This window comes from Molossus molossus, unplaced genomic scaffold, assembly GCF_014108415.1.
Source record: "Molossus molossus isolate mMolMol1 unplaced genomic scaffold, mMolMol1.p scaffold_m16_p_7, whole genome shotgun sequence".
NCBI classification, from domain to species: domain Eukaryota; kingdom Metazoa; phylum Chordata; class Mammalia; order Chiroptera; family Molossidae; genus Molossus; species Molossus molossus.
In genome coordinates, this window is record NW_023425401.1 from 107,571,897 (window position 1) to 107,585,233 (window position 13,337).

General features: G+C 43.6%; 1 protein-coding gene across 7 annotated transcripts in view; it reads left to right on the forward strand.

The window, feature by feature from the left end:
* The window catches only part of CUL1 (cullin 1), an 88,088-nt gene that overhangs the window by 35,869 nt on the left and 38,882 nt on the right, over positions 1-13,337 (forward strand). The window lies entirely within an intron of this gene.

The window sequence follows — 13,337 nt, forward strand, 5'->3', positions numbered from 1 at the left end:
CTCACTTTCAGGTCAGATTCCTTTTTATCTGCTGTCATGCACCTCAAACCATAGTTTTACCTTCCCTTGGAATCAGTGTAAACTTGCATGTTGATGTCTTTCTCTTTTTTTCTGTCTGCATAAGTTCTCATAAACTTTGACATTTCTTTTTTCTCCCTGTAGTGCTGTGAGCTGAATTAGTTTGCTCTGTTTTCTTAGCCTGTTTTTTCAAAATCTTTTTCCCCAACTAGTACTAGTACACTAAGGATCACATTCAGTTTTTCTAGTAAGTTATAACATTAGCATATTCACAATTCACATTTAACCTCTGTCCTGGCGTTCTGTGACACAACTCTCGGTCCCTGGGGCGGGGCTCTGTTCACCAGGTGGACGGGCTTGTCCACGCCTCCTCTGCCAGCTGTGTGTGCAGGTCGGGCTGCGGCGGCCACTCTCGGGTGCACGAGTTTCACCCTCGCCAGCTCCTCCGAAGGAACGGGGGTCCAGGGGGAAATTCCAGCTACACAGAGAATTCTCTTCCCTTTATAGAAACTCAGAGTCTCAGAAAAGCAGGTCAGACAGAAAGAGGAACATCATGTTCTCACGTAGATCAGAGGTGATCCATGTTCATTTGGAAATAACCATAGCCCGGTGAATATATTTGGGTATTTTTTTAATCTTGTACTCCTTATTCAGGGGTCTTACATGAACTCACCTAATGAACATGGCTTACGTCAAATAAACCTAACATATAAACGTACTTCATATTTTCTCCAAATGTAAGCTGCCATTCTCCAGTGTTTATACTCTCGGAAAGAAGCTCCAAGGGCTCTAACTGGTCTACAGGAAGAAGTGCAAATTATCAGTAGGCATGGGGGAAATGTTCAAGCTCATCATTATTAAGGAAATGAAGAATTAACGGTTTTAACCTGTCAGGTTGAAAGGGCTTTAAAGACATGACTATACCAGCGTGGGCAGGAGCGGAGCAGCCGGAGCTCCTCCGCCAGGCAGGAGTGGGGTTCGCTCGGCTCCTTCCGGAGAGACATACACTTAGAGCTGTGCAGGCATAAGAACGTGCTCTGGTCTGGTGGCTTTTTTTTTTTTTCACTATTAACTCTAGCCTAAAGAAATAGTTGTATTCAAATTGTGAGGTGCAAGGCTATTCAGAATACTTTAATAATAGGAAACAGTGGAAAGCAGCCGCAGTCTCTAACAATAACGATTTGGTATTTAATGGCCATAAATAGCCATTAAAAATGTATTGCATATTCACTGACAGGTAGTAATGTCTGCAGTAAGAGAGGAAGCAGGATATAAAGCATGTATACTGTGAGCCCCTGGCACCCTCTCTACTTTTGAAAAGTATCTACCACCATATTGAAAGTAGCTATTCATAAATATTGGGTTTATGGATGATTTTTTTTTTATCCTCACTTGAGGATGTTTTTCCATTTATGTTCAGGTAGAGAGAGAGAGAGAGAGAGAAACATCGACGTGAGAGGGACTCATCGACTGGTTGCCTCCCACGTGACCCTGACCAGGGCTGGGGACAAACCACAACTGTGGTGCATGTCCTTGGCTGAAATTGAACCCGGGACTCATTGTTCCAGGGGCTGACACTCTACGGCTGAGCCAAACTGGCCAGGGCTTATGGATGATTAAAAAAAAAATTATCTGTGCACCCGGCAGGTGTGGCTCAGTGGATTGAGCGTCATCCCATGGACTGAGAAGTCTCGGTTCAATTCCCTGTCAGGGCACATGCCCAGGTTGTGGACTCAAACCCCAGTGAGGGGCATGCAGGAGGCAGCCAGTCGATGTTTCTCTCTCCCTCTCTCTCTCAAAAAAAAATCAATAAAAACACTTTAAAAGATGATCTGTGGCCCTGGCCGGTTTGGCTCAGCGGTTAGAACGTCGGCCTATGGTCCAGAGAGACCCGGGTTTAGTTCCCACTAAGGGCACGTATGTACCTTTGGTTGCAATTTGTCCCCGGCCCTGGTTGGGTTGTGTGGGTGGCAACCACTCTTTGTGTCCCTTTCACATGGATGTTTCTCTTCCTCCCACTCTATCTGAACAAAATATCGAAAAATGTCCTCGGGTGAGGATAAAAAAAAGTAATAATAATCTGTGCTTTCTAGATTTTCAGTATAACATGCATTTCAAAATACGGTTTTATTAGTGTTTATTAGTTTTCCTTAGGCAAATGTAAGACAGTACTTTTCACTACTGAGCTATTAAAGTAGGTTTCAGGATTCAGAAATTATATCCATCCTTGAGAGAACCCATAGAATTTTTACTTATATCACATAGTTGCCTCTAGAATTGAGTTTTTGGTTTTTACTAGTATGAATATGGTACGTTCAGCTTTTCTTTTTCTTTTTTTATTCATGATGTATATACTCGGAGCACTTTGAGTATTTGTAAACAAATCTTACAGTTACAAGCAGTTACCAGCAGTCGTTGCTTTTAGAATCTGCTGTGATGTGTGAATTGATTTGCTTTGTCTGGGATATTCCGTTCGGAATCCTGTCTAACCACAGCCTGCAGAGGACTTAGTTCTGTCGTAACTTTGCGATCAGACTGGGCCAGCTGGTGGTGGGCCTGCTGCTGTGGCTGCTTTTACGAGTAGTTACATATGTGACCGTGTGAGGATGAGAAGTGTTTTCAGTTTCACTTTTGGTGCAAGCTTTTGCAAATGATCTTAATACAAGTTCATTGTTGGAATTTCCACGCAGCTCCAGTTGGGTAAAAAGTGGCAGTAGAAAATGTTTCTGTGTAGTTTTGCTTCTTTAATTGAATTGATCAGAAAGTGAAAATGTTTTGAGTTTGGTAGTAACTGAAAGTTGCAAATTGGTTCCCCTTTTCCCCTGCAGATGAGGCCCAGTGCTGTGGGCTCACAGAGAGACATCCAGACCTGGACAGCATTCACAGTAGCCATTGTGTGTCACAAGTGTGCGACCATGCCCACAGCAGGAATGGCCTGTCTTATGCCAACACCTGAGGCAGGGAAGGCGTTTGGGAAATGTCTGCAGAAAGATAAGAGTGTGTGGCTTTGCCTGAGACCTCTTTACATCTGATGTGACCCCTTTCACAGTGACTTGTCCCTACCAGTCATGCAAAAGGCGTGCCTTGGCAGATGATTGCACAGTTCCAGGGTGACAAGGTGTGCATCCTGTCTCGGAGGTGGAAGCAGACCTGGCTCTTCACCATAAACTGCCACCCACTGCACCGTCCCCACCTGCCTGCAGGGTGACTGGGGCAGATCCCTGAGAGGCTCAAGTGTCTGTTTCCAAAGACATCTTCCAGGGAACTTTCTGAAAAGAACCTCAAGTTTTAAAAGTCAAATATGTGGGTTTGCCAGACCTTGGCTGCCCTAGTATAAAACAACTAACACATTGACTGCTAAAGGAAGTTTCTGTTTTATTGCCTTTTAGATTTTTACTTTATTTTTGCCTCTTGGTGGTTTTTCATTTCCTTACTTTCTCCTAACTTTTATATTTAACTTTTCCTCTTAATGCATTTTGTTTTTGCTTTAAAAGTAGTTTTAGCCCTGGCCGGTTTGGCTCAGCGGGTTAGAGCATCGGCCTGTGGTCCAGAGAGACCCAGGTTTGGTTCCCGCTAAGGGCACGTACCTCGGTTGTAGTTTGTCCCCGGCCCTGGTTGGGTCGTGTGGGTGGCAGCCACTCGACGTGTCACTTTCACGTTGGTGTTTCTCTCCCTCCCTCCTTCCCTCCCACCCACTCTATCTGAACAAAATATCAAAAAAAAAAAATGTCCTTGGGTGAGGATAAAATAAATAAATTAAAAAAGTTTTAGATTTGATCATTTTTCTCCTAATTATTGGTCATACTTACTTTTTTTCATACTCATCACAGGAAGTAAATGATTCATTAACACGTAATTGGGCATGTGTTAGAATGGTGGGTGGGTGGTAGCGTGGTCTGTGGGGGCAGTAGGAGCTCCCCCTTCTCCAGAGCAGCTGGGGCCCGAGGCCAGCAGTGTCCCACCTCCGAGAAGCCTGACCAGTTCGGGAGCAAACCCATCCCAGACTCCTTTCCCCAGGGGTCCCGGCGGGGCGGTGCACCCGCCGGTGGTGCTTTCTCGGGCAGCTATCTGAGAATCTTTTTCTTTTCTGATGACGTTCCCCCACGTAGTGTGGTGGATTTAAAACCACAAGGGGCAGTTGGTGTGTCGACACAGCCCATCCCTCTGTCCAGGGTGGGCTGTGCTGCTTCCTTCGGTGCCATTCTTCCGTAAAAGGTGGTTCACTGCTGCCTCAGAAGCATTCACCTGCTCGTCCATGAGCCCGTGCCTGCCCCTCCTCGTGCAGACAGCAGTCGGGTCTCCAGGCCAGCGCTGTCCCCGAGGAGCAGGCTGAGGCTGACCTTCCGCCGCTGGCACGGCCGCCGTTCTGTGGGTTAAGCTGTTCGCCAGGAGAAAACGGCATCAACTCAAGAGTAGATCCGTTTGGGTGCTTTGTAACATGTAGTTTTTGGCTTTTAGGTTAAGTGATCCTGTTGTAAAACATTAGAAGTCCTAAAAAGGCACACGGTGCAAGGTGCACGTCCTTCCATCACGTTCTACTCGCGTCTCAGTGCCGGGCTGTCCTGTGGCTGCTCGCATGGGCAGAGTGCACGCTGCGTGCAGGCTGCAATCATCTTGAACACAGTCTCCCAGTTTTGAGTAATCATGTATCTGTAGGGTTCTTATTTGTGTACAGATGGTTCCCTGGTCATTGATCCTGGTAGAGAACTAGGTCTGAAACATCCTGTGAGTGAACAGAAGCGTGCTCCTGACCCTTTGTCACTTTTCGCTTAGACCGGACCACGTGGACTGGTCTTGAGGGGTCCAGAAACAAGCGCCTTGGTGAGAGACGGTAGGAACGTTCATGTTTCCTTGGTTGCTTTGATACTATTTGTACTTAAGTCAGAAATAGGAATTGCCCTAACAGCTGGTCCTGTTACTATCTACATGCTGTTAGAAATGCTGAAACTAAAATTACTTTTGGCAGATAGCGCTCCAAATGCATCATGTATTTATTTCTAATAATTCATACTTAAGTCAGTTTTTTTTTTTTTCAGTAAATTTTATGATTCTGACTTGGATATTGGAGTTTTCTAAGCTATTTTACTTCCTTGTTCTGTAGATACTTATTCTGGCTTCTATTTTTTATTTTCCGATTATGTTTCAGGCATTCTCGCGAGCTATCGCCAACGCCTGCTGACTGACGTGGAGGCTGTGGGCGTGTGGGGTGGAGTATCTGGTGGGGAATGGTGATGGTCTCGTTTCATTACTGGGGAGAATCTGATGGGTAGTGTGGCAGCTGACATAACAGAGGAGATGCTAAGAGGAGGGAAAGGTCTTGGCGCAGCCACGGCTGGAAGATTTTGTCAGCTAGTAAGTGTGTGGGCCGCAGAGGATGGCTGGAGACGAGGAGAAGAGAAGGAGAGTCTTGCAGTTTTGCTGGAGGGAGAAGTGAAGGTGAGAAGCAGCGTTTCCAGAGGAAATGCTTTAGCTCAGGCAGCTCCCTGAGAAGGCCAGACGGCCTGGGCAGTCTCACTGATGTGGACGAGGGATGGTGCCAGGTTGTGGTGAATCTTGAAAATCAGGTGAGTTTGTTTGTACTTTTTAAAAAAATCATAAGACCAGTCCTGGCTGGTTTGGCTCAGCGGTTAGAGCGTCAGCCTTCGGTCCAGAGAGACCCAGGTTCGGTTCCCGCTAAGGGCATGTACCTCGGTTGCAGTTTGTCCCCGGCCCTGGTGGCCATGTTTGGTCGTGCGGGTGGCAGCCACTCGATGTGTCCCTTCCACATCGATGTTTCTCTCTCCCTCCCTCCCTCCCTCCCTCCCTCCCTCCCTCCCACTCTATCTGAACAAAAAATGGAAAAAAATGTCCTCAGGTGAGGATAAAAAAAAAAAAAAAATCATAGGACCAGCCCTGGCCAGTTTGACTCAGCAGTTAGCGCGTCGGCTCGCGGACCAGAGAGTCCCGGGTTCTGTTCCCACTAAGGGCACGTACCTGGGTTGCAGTTTGTCCCCGGCCCCGGTTGCGGTTGTGTGGGTGGCAGCCACTCAGTGTCTCTCTCACATCGATGTTTCTTTCTCTCTTCCTCCCTCTCTACCTCCTGCTCTATCTGAAGATAAATGCACAAATGTCCTCAGGTAAGGATAAAAAAAGTCACAGGTCTATAGTGATGGATATATGACTTGAGAATTAAGCCTTGATTTAAACAGATTTTAGGAGAATTAATCCGGAAACCAGATGGCATTCAGATGGGGAAAATATTACAGTCAGGGAGAGAATAACTTGCTCTTAGAAGTGAGTAATCCAAGTGTGATGTGTGAGCTGAACTAGGGTAGTGGCCGTAAAATGGAACACAAAAGGCACAAATGGCTGGGTTTCTGCTGAAATTTATGTTTTGACTCTCATCTGTGACATTACTAAAATGATAGTAAAATAATTTTTAAATCAGTGACAAAGAAGGAGAGAACAGACACTATAGATAAGAATGCAGCTTTTTTTTTTTTAAGATGAAAATCTGGTGGGTGCAGGGTACTGAAGACTGGGGCATAGGAAGCCTTGGCCTAGAAGGTGCCCAGAGGAGGGTGCTGGCAAGACCTGAGAGCCGGATCTGCACACTCTGGTTTGGCAGGAGGTGGAGCTGCGAGGCTGGGCAGCGCCTGGGAGTGAGGGGTCGATTCAGAATCATCTCCTTCTGCTCCCAGGCACAGAACACATGGCAGCCAAGAGCCTACGTCCCGGGCAGAATTGGGGCTTGTATTTAGGACACATTGAATGGGGCCGTCTTAGCAACTTGGGGACAGGAAACCTGGCAGAGGTTGGCACGAATAGGAACTATCAACATATTTACTGTAGAAAGTTAGCAGTTAGAGTGATGGGTCTCCAATTCCATATCAAAATACTGGTGGTAGTGCTGGAGAAAGTGCGGGAATAACTGAAGGCCCTGAAAAACAAACCCATTTATTGACATGGGAGGATATGGCAGTCAATGGCCAGCTCCCCATAGGAAGTTTCTTCATGCTTCCCAGTCAGTCTGTCCACCCCACGGTGGCTTCACAGAAAGGAAAGCATAGCATGTCCCCCCCTTCATGCAAGGCTACTGTTATTCAGGATGCTTCAGAGATTTACCCACGTTACTGCAAGTATCATGAGGCTTCCCTTTTTATTGCTGAGTAATGTTCTATTGTATGAGTACAGCAGTTTTTCAGTTCTTTCTTTAGTGATCGCTACATGAGCTGTTTCTAGTTTGGGGTATAATGAATAAAGCTATGACTCTCAAGTGCAAATCTTTTTGTGGCATAATGTTTTCTTATCTCTTGGGCAGATACATAGCGGTAGGATTGCTGGATTGCAGTAATAAGAAAGTGGCTGTCCCACTTCGCGTTCATGCGAGCAGTGCTTAAGAAACCTTGGGGGTTGTGTGCCGGCTTCACCAGCCTGGGTGTGCCGGTCTGTGGTTTCTGCGTTCTTGCAGGTGCAGGGTGCTATCTCAGGGCTTTAACTTGCATCTCCCTAGTGCTTAACGACACTGTCCTTTTTCACATGCAAGTTGATTATTGGTATGTCTTTTGTTCAGTACTCTAGTCCTGCTGCTTTCTTTCCTTTTTGGGATGGATAAATATACTCTTCATCATTGAGTTGTGGGAGTTTATGTAGGGAGGAATAAGTAAGGTTAATGAGGTTATAAGATAGGGCCCGAGTCCTCTGGGGTTGCTGTCTTTATAAGAAGAGGAGGGGACACCAGAGCTCTCTCTCCTCGGACATGGGGAAGGCCTGTCTGCAAGCCAGGAAGGGAGTCCTCGCCAGAAACCAGCCCTGCCGCGCCGTGGCCTTGGCCGTGGCCTTGCAGCCTGCGGGACTGTGCAGCGCTGTGGTAGTGTGCGGGCAGGTGCACACTCTGTGACCATTTCTCCATGGTGAATGCTTGTAGGTATAGTTACTCTATCAAAAAGGATGTAAAACAAGGTTTTTGAATATTTTCTGATTTTATTCTAGAGAAATTGTAACAGTGTATATATACTCTGACCCCCAATGGATAGACATTCCCATTTTTCTGCAATTTGGCTATTGTTGGGTTTGTTTTTATAAAGAGCTTTATTAATTTAATAGCTGCATATTAATGTATTTCCAAGAAACAGAGGTCAGGCTGAACCAAAACAATTCCCTGAATGCAAACTAGGGCTGGGTGCTAGGTAGAAGTATGAGCCTCTGCAGCAGCTTTGCGGCTGTGGATGAGGTGGGCTGGAAGACGCTGGCCACACAGACAAGGAGGTGAAGCCCAGGCAAGTGGTGGGGCGGGGGGTGCCCACGTGTCCACGGACATGCTCACTGAAGAGGTGAACTGGAAAGCGAATACCGACCCACTGTCCCAGGGAGGCAGTTAGGAAACCAGTTTGAGCCGAGTTCTGGGTGTGAGGGGAGCAGGGAAGGTCTGTCTTGGGAATTTGTCACCTCGTGTGTGTTTGGGGTTTGAGATTGTACCACCAACTTGTTGCAGGATTTACTCAAGCTCGAAATTAAAGTGAAAACTGACTGAAAGTGAGTTTTAAAAATCTATAAAAGTTATGAAGTGGAGGAGAGAGTTCACTGAACAAGTCATCATGTAGAACAAACAGCAGAATTGGAGCTTTGGGAACTTAAACAACAGGATCTTTAGAGAGTACCTCCAAGTATGTTTAAGACAGTCAGAGATATAAAGAATCAAAATGTACAGGAACAAAACACTATGGAAAATAAGACGGATTTTTTTTAAAGGAACAGGGAAATTCTACAAACGTGTAAAATACAATTATTAACAGTGAACAGCAAATTTGACACAGCTGAGAGAATCACTTAACCCAAAGTAGATCAAGAAAAATTAGGAGGTTTGAACACAGAAAGTGATGGCAAATAACTGAAGGCAGAGAGTGAATATGGGAGGTGATTTGAAAATGCCCAGCATACATGTAGTAGAAAAAGGTAGGAGGAAATACCGGAAGAGGAGATAACCCAAGAGTGTCAGAGTTGGTGAAAGGCAGAAGAATTTTATTTTATTTATTTGTTTATTTGTTTATTCATTCCTCACCTGAGGATATTTTTCCATTTATCATCAGAGTGAGAGGGAAGGAGGGAGGGAAAGAGACACACAGAGAGCCACATCCACTGGTTGCCTCCCGCACAACCCGACCAGGGCTGGGGATGAACCGCAACCGAGGAACGTGCCCTTGACTGGACTCGAACCCATGACTCATTGGTCCGAGGGCCGACTGACTCTCTAACCACTGAGCCAAACTGGCCAAGGCGGCAAGAGAATTTTAAGGTCACTGTTATAAGAATATGAATAAAATGTGTAACTCCACTGTAATGAAAGAACTGCAGTGTAACGGAATAATAGCCCATTAGAAGGTGAAAACAAGCATAGAGGAAGTAATTAAAGTAGAAAATGCAAAATATGGTAGAAGTTAATCCAAATAGCAATATAAAACAGTATAACCTGAAAACGAAATTTACCCATCAAAGGTGATCAGACTCAATTTTTTTAAGCGAATTTTCCTTAAACATTGAGACAGAAGTTAAAAGTAAGGAGATAGAATATAAATATTTGAGGAAAATTCTAACCAAAATATACAAATAACTAAATTAACATTATAGATTTCTAAGGCACTATTGTTAGGCGTAAACAGTTATTTGTAATAAAAAGAATAGCCCTGGCTGGTTTGGTTTAGCGGTTCAAGTGTTGGCCCATGGACCAGAGTCGTGGGTTCAATTCCAGTCAAGGGCACGTACCTCGGTTGTGGTTCGGTTCCTGGCCCTGGTCAGAGTCGTGCAGGAGGCAACCAGTTGATGCGTCTCTTTCACATCAATGTCTATCTGTCTGTCTCTTTCTCTCTCCCTTCCACCCTGTCTGAAAATAAATGGAAAAATGTCCTCAAGTGAGGATTTAAAAAAAAAGACAGGTCACCAGGGATATGATTTCAAATTTGTGTACTTGTTAATAGAGCCTCCAAATATATGACAGATATGGTAGAGAATATTAGAGAAATTGACAAGTTCATAATTAGGGAGATTTCAGTAAAAATTTTTCAGTAATTAATAAACAGACAAGTCATCATCAATATGGAAGATTTGAAAAGCAGAACTGGCCAGCTTGCTCCAACGGGTCCCAGCAGACAGAGCACGCTGCTCTCAAGCACGTGCAAAAAAAGTCACGTTCAGCTCTAAGTCTCATCACATTTTAAAGAAACTATTAAAAGGATAACATTCTCTGGTTAAGCTTAACGTGAAATTAACAGTTTAGAAAGAACAAAGCAAAGATATTATACAGCTAGCTAAGCAACCAAAACAAGGATGTAAAGAAAGAAATGAAAAAGAACAAATAAAAAAAAGATACCGTGATGGAAATTAATAAATTCCAAACTGGTTCTTTAAAAGGACTAATTAATAGACAAGCCTCTGGCAAAATTAATTAAAGTATTTCAAATGAAGAAGGCTTTCAAGCAGAAAAAGACAAATACCGCATGATCTCACTTATATATGGAATATAATAAATATAACAGTCTGAGAAGTAGGGTAGACCCAGAAACACGGAGGTAGGGTACAGACTGACAACCGTCAGAAAAGGGGGTGATGGGGGGTGGGAAGAGATAAACCACAGAACTTCTATGCATGTATGCATAACCAATGGACATGGACAACAAAGCCAGGGATGGGGTGGGGGGATGGGGAGGAGGTTGTCAATGGGGTAAAAAAGGAGAAGCATCTGTAACAAAAATAACATTAAAAAAATAAGGCTTTTTTTTTTTTAAGAGAAGATTTAACAGTTGGACAGTATACTTGAAAACTTCATTGAAATGCACAGTTTTCAAGACCTAGCACTACATATAGTGGGAAATGATAAACCATATAATACACAGTGTGTGGTCCATCACTCATCCTCACATACAGTTGTACTCAAGGTGGATTAGGAACCTCAGTGTGCAAATCTGATTTAAAAGAAAGTGGAATCAGCCCTCAGACCAATGAGTTGCAGGTTCAGTTCCAGTCAAGGGCATGTACCTTGGTTGCGGTTTGTTACCAGCCCTGGTTGGGTCGTACTGGAGGCAACCAGTCAATGTGTCCCCCTCACATTGATGTTTCTCTCTCTCCCCTTTCTCCCTGTCTCCCCGCCACACACACACTCTATCTGATGATAAATAGAAAAATATCCTCGGGTGAGGATTAAAAAAAACAGGAAGTGGAATCATACGAAAAATTGGAACCCGCCAAATGATCATTAAGCAGTCTGGCAACAAGAGAATGGATAAATTACTGTATACCTGTACTGTATAGTATATTTCATACAGCAGCAGCTGTCATATCTCAACAGAAACAAATGGCAGGCACAAGTGTGCATGTTACAACCTGTGTAATCTGAAGTTTGAAAACAAGATAATTTCATATGTCGTTACAGAGTAAAATAGAAGAATGTCCATAGGAGTGATAGACACCAAATTATGGGGACCTTTGCCCCCAGTGACAGTGGAAGGAGGAGTGGATTAGGGAGCAGAGCGTAGTGATAATTTCAGTTGTAATCTGTACCGCGTCATTTCCGACAATGTGAGGAGGGATTCGGATGGAATAAGATAAGAGTGGGAAATAGATTTTTTCCAGGTTGGGTCATGAGTTTCGTTGTGTATTACAATCTGAATCTCTCAGCATTTGAAAGATTGAATAAAAGTATTCATTGTTTTAAGGCATAGTTCTTTGATTACTACTAAGGTTGAGGAATTCGGTGGGGTTTTGGCCACTGATACATATTTCTTTTAGCTTTTAGATTTCCTGTTGGAATACTTTGCCTATGTTTCTGTAAAGATTAACTTTTTATATTGTTTTAAATTACCGCAATTTGCCTTGGCCGTTTTGGCTCAGTAGTTAGAGCATCAGCCCAGGGACCGAAGGGTCAAGGGTTCAATTCCCAGTCAGTCATGTACCTGTGTTGCATGTTTGATCCCTGGCTCTGGTCAGGGCTGTGCAGGAGGCAGACAATCCATGTGTCTTTCACATCAATGTCTCTTTCTCTTTTTCTCTCTCTCTCTCTCTCTCTTTCCCTCTCCTCTCCCCCATCCCTTCCTTCCACTCTATCAATAAGTAAGTAAATAAATGAATGAATAAATAAATAAAATTACCTTAATTTATTAAAGGTAGTAATTCTTTTGTTTAAGCTATTTTTTACTAAAAATTTTTCACAATTTCAGGTTATTTACAACTTTGCTTAGAAAAACAGTCTCCAAACAGCTCAGGAAAATATTCGCATATTCGCATGTATTTTCTTTGTTTTATGGTTTCAGTTTGTATATTTTCTTCATCTATATTTTGGAATATGGATTTTTTTTTTTTTTTAAATCTCCTCTTACCATAATGTCATTTATTGAATAATCTATCTTTACCCACTGGCTGGAAATATCTCTATACAGTAAGTTCTTAAAATATACCAGAATATTCTGTTTTACTGATATTTCTTTGTCTGAATCAGTATCAGCGTCTATTAATTGTATCCAAGTAGAATACATGCCAATGCACTAAAACAGTACTAAAGGTTAAAACCAAACAGAGGATTCTCTGACTCTCTCACCCCCATTCTCTTGGCTGCCCCTCCCCAGAGGCAGCTGTTTTAGACGTTGGCTGTTTCTTCTGCTTCTGTGTTTGTTTTCAGCACATCTCCATAATTCTCAATAGTGCGTGTGTACTGCTCTTGTGGTTAATCATTGTGCACACCTGTGACTTCAGTGTTGGAATAAGAGGATTTGTGTACCATCTCTTCTGCTTTTTGTCCTTCAGCCTCAAAGTGTAGCTTTGGTTTTTTTGTATTTTTTTTAATCCTCATCCAAGGATATTTTTTCTATTTATCTTCAAATAGAGTGGGAGGGAAAGAAAGGAAGAAAGAGAGAAACATGGACGTGAGAGAGACACATCGACTGGTTGCCTCCTGCAAGACCCTGACCAGGACCAGGGACGAACCGCAACCAAGGTACGTGCCCTTGGCTGGAATCGAACCTGAGACTCATTGGTCCGCGGGCTGTCGCTCAATTGCTGAGCCAAACCAGCAAGGACAAAGTGTAGCTTTGTTTAAATTCACTTATAAATAATTTTAAAGTAAAGTTTTGGTTATTTTGATATTTATAATATATGCTTCTGGAAATATAATTAAGCATCATAATAGACTGATTATTAACTGTGTGTTTTTACGGAGGTAGATAATTGCGACTTTTCCTTTGTACGCTCAAGACCGTTTTCTCTGAGCAAGTCTCATTAGGCAATCCAGAAGGACCAATGTTTTCTCGGTGACCTTCCTCCTGACGCATCCCTCCTCCTCCTGAAAAGGCCTG